Source organism: Theobroma umbraticum, unplaced genomic scaffold (genome assembly GCF_002168275.2).
Source record: "Theobroma umbraticum cultivar Fairchild unplaced genomic scaffold, ASM216827v3 scaffold_86.0, whole genome shotgun sequence".
Taxonomy (NCBI): Eukaryota; Viridiplantae; Streptophyta; class Magnoliopsida; order Malvales; family Malvaceae; genus Theobroma; species Theobroma umbraticum.
The window spans coordinates 4,903,258-4,907,168 of record NW_018397263.1 but is presented as its reverse complement, the minus strand read 5'-3'; the positions used below and the strand labels follow the sequence as shown (position 1 = coordinate 4,907,168).

General features: G+C 31.2%; 1 non-coding gene across 1 annotated transcript; it reads left to right on the top strand.

Moving 5' to 3' along the window:
* Positions 1–410: 410 nt before the first annotated feature.
* LOC149526935 (small nucleolar RNA R71) lies at positions 411–517 on the top strand. The gene has a single exon (XR_016351502.1). It is a non-coding gene; the product is annotated as a small nucleolar RNA R71 (small nucleolar RNA).
* Positions 518–3,911: the final 3,394 nt, after the last annotated feature.

Here is a 3,911-nt window from a genome sequence, read left to right as displayed (position 1 = left end):
AATATGGGTTATTCTGCAATCTATTAAAGTTCCCAAAAAATTAGAATGATTCAGAATTGTATAGACATTGACCATTGAAATGGCCATCTCCACCCATTTCACAAACTACAAATGAATTTTGAACTACATGAACTCCTAGTGTGACAAACTTCTTAGACAGTGCAGCCACTTGTGCAGCTACTTAAGCAGTTAAGGTGCCAAGTGCATCAATTTCATAAACTCTAACTGTTTTTCTCAGACTACACCTTTTTGAAGGTGATTGGTAATTATTTGAGGCCATATCTTCCAACAGATTATAAGCATCTGTAACATTCTTACTCATTAATGCCTCACAAACAACAGCATCAATCATGGTTTTTATTGACCCAACCTACCCATTGTAGAATGTCTGAACTTGCAACCAATCAGAAATCCCATGATGTGGACATCTTCTTAGTAGTTTTTTAAATCTCTCTCAAGCTTCATACAAGGACTCACTATCAAATTGTGTGAATGAGATGATATCATTTTTCATCTTTGCAATCTTTACAGGTGGAAAGAACTTTGCTAGAAACTTTTGAACCAAGTCTTCCCATGTAGTGATAGACCCATTGGGCAATGAATTAAGACAACTTTTTGCTTTATCTCTTAAAGAAATGAAAGCAATCTCAATCTAATAACATTATCAATTACTCCATTATATTTAAAGGTATTGCAAATCTTTAGAAAATTTACCAATGACAATTAGGATCATCATAGGGTAACCCACCAAACTGGACTATAGATTGAATCATTTGAATGTAAACTAGTTTAATTTCGAAATTGTTTGCATTGATGAAAGGTCTCCTAACGTTTTGGTGCAAACCTTGCAAAAAAAGAACAACATAATCTCGCAATGCTCTATTTTCTTTGAGAACTAGATTAATGGCATTATTGCCATTGTTGTTGTTATCCTCAACCATTGTCTGATTTAAAGTTGCAACTTGCAAATTCTCCCTTCGACGTCTTATAAAATTTCTTTTTATCTCATGATCAAAAGGAACAAGATTTAAGTTGTTTCTTCATTACATACAATGACCAAAGATATCTACAAGCAAACAAAATCTAATATTAAAACAAAAAAAATAAAATTTGAAGTAAGACTAAATTGCTTCATATTAACATTAGTAAAAATTCTAAAAATAATTCCCCGACAATGGTGCCAAAAACTTGTCAGTTAAAACTCTACTATGCAAGTATACATATCGAACATATAGTATATATGCAAGCAGAGTATCTATCCCACAAAGAATTGATATAAAATTTTACTAAGTACTAAAATTAGCACAATTTAATCTTATCCAAACAATCAATATCAAATAATTAAATTAACTAACTAAGAATACTTAACCAAAATTTAAACTAAGAAAAATCAAAACAATAATAACTTGAGTAATATCAAATCAAATAAGCTTAAGATTACAATGTTCCTCACACTTCATCTAAATCTTACCTCTCTTCCTTAACTTATTTCAATGGGTTGAATTGCTAACATAGAATCCTAAATTATTTATAAAGGTCTCTTGACTCATCTTATAAAAATATTTATTTTAACCAAAACACTATATCCCTATGTGAATTAAAATTAAAACAAATTCATTAAGGTCAAGCTCTAATCTAGCTACATATGGGCTATAAGTATATCACTATCCTATGCACAAATCATATTATGTTGATTTTCCTTCCCTTCTTACTCTTTTAATCTCATTTGTGTTTTCAATTTTTCTCAATTTACAAGAAATCAATTGTCTTAATTATTTTTAAATTGGGGATTTGATTTAAGAGAACTCTATTCAAAATTATAAAAATAATCCAATTCCTCCCTCTTAGAATTAATCACATTAAGCTTATTGTAGTAACAAGAACCTTTACAAAGAATAGCAAAAGTGCCTTTGAAAGGTAGATTTTGCTTAGTGGGTATAATGGAGGAAAAAAGCCTATAAAAAAGGTATAATGATTGAAATGAAAGCACATATGAAATTTTAGCTCAAAAAATGTTTTGTTTAGTTAGCTTTTCTCTTTTTCCTTTTCAAGACTTTGATTCTCAAGAGTTTGACCTTTTTCTTTCTTCTTCCTTATCTTAAAATGCTTCTAATTGGTCTTTTCATAGTTGAGGGAATCTTGGAGCCATTGAAGATGAATCAGAGAAGAATCTAATTGTTAGACACAAGTTTAGAACAAATCTAGCCGTTGCTAAAGCTTTAAGATCAGTTACAAGGCTCATAGGATCGATTATTGTTCTTCAAATCTTTAAATTAAGACTTTTATAATCGAGTATGATCATCCTTTACTTGAACCATTTCTCGAGAACATGCAACTTTGAAGTTCTAACTTTGAAGATCAACTACAGCTTGAGGGGGATCGACTACAGCTCCTTGAAATTTGATTTTTCATTATTTATTGTTCAAGGATCGACTAGCACTCGAAAAGGATCAACTAGGGCTTTCTATTTTTGAGTTTTCATGCCTCTTCTACCATTGGATCAATTAAAGCTTCTCTGGATTGATTGAAACTTTGTTTCTTCAAGATTATTTGTCATTTCAACACTTAACTTCAACTATATCTTTCTTGTGATCATATATTGAGTTGAGAATGAACTTCATGACATGAAACAACTTTGAAAAGATCAAACATCTTCAAATGCCTTACACCACCACTTGTGAACCTATCTTGCAATTTTAATGTCTCAAAAATGAATGTTAGAGAGATTAAAGGTACTTATACAACTAAATTGTATATGCTTGTAACTCCAAGAATTCAAACAATTAAAATAATCAAGCTTGTAATTTTGTAAGAACAAATGTGTGAGAGTTAAATCATTTCAAGAACTTGTCAAGGATCACTGAAATAATATTCAAGCAAATTATGATTATTTTTTCATTATCAAAACTATAATAATTTTAAAGCTAACATATGTAATTATGAATTAACCCTCACTTAATTAAACTATTTTAATTAAGTGCTTAGTAGCTTATACTTTAACCTATGAGATCGATTTCTTACTTCTTAATTAAGGAACATAGAATGTACTAGTCTCTATGCATTATTGATGTCTAGTCTTAATGATACATTGACTAGGAATAATTTAGAGGTTATGCTTTGATGCATAGGGATTTTTATAATTGTAACACTTTACAATTTCTTTGAAAGGCATGTTAATCTTATGGACTTTGTTCAATATACTTAAGAATTATAGTCTTGTTGATGAATGAAAACCTTTAATCATTCATTATAAATGATATGGTTGCATAATTGAGATTTAAGCCTTGACTAACCTCATTGGCTGTAAGGTTCATTCCTAACATGCTAATCATTATGGAATATTAGGAAACTTTTGGTGTAAAGTGGTGAACTTCTTGATTCATGTTATTAAATGACCTTATTTAGAGGCATCCATGGTGGAATGAGTTGTCCAAGTTGAATGCCTTTGCCTAGTAGCTAGCAGAGTTGAAGCCATTAACCCTTAGCATAAAGTACTATTAAAGGAAAAATAAGTTCTACTAGAGAAGTTGAAGGTGACTCTTGATTGGGTAGTGGTGCGATGTTCAAATGGTGATAGTTTAAAGGCTTTGTCAAAATGTTGATGCTATTGGCCCTCAAACATCTTTTGTTATGGTTGGCTTCCATTCCATCCGTATTAATGCCTTGCAGGTGGCATGGGATGGGATTTCCTAATGATGTGATTACGGAATCTAGTTAGACTATTTAAAATTTTCATTTCCTAGTTAGATTTCTTGGCAACGACCAAAGGCTTCCAAGCATGGCTAAGAGGTGCTTAGGAGTTAAGTAGAACGTAGCCCACTCTTTTGTTTTCAACCAAACCATAGATCCCATGATTATACCCCTTGACGTGAACTTGAACCAGGTGTTGTCCATTGATAGGATGAAAAGAC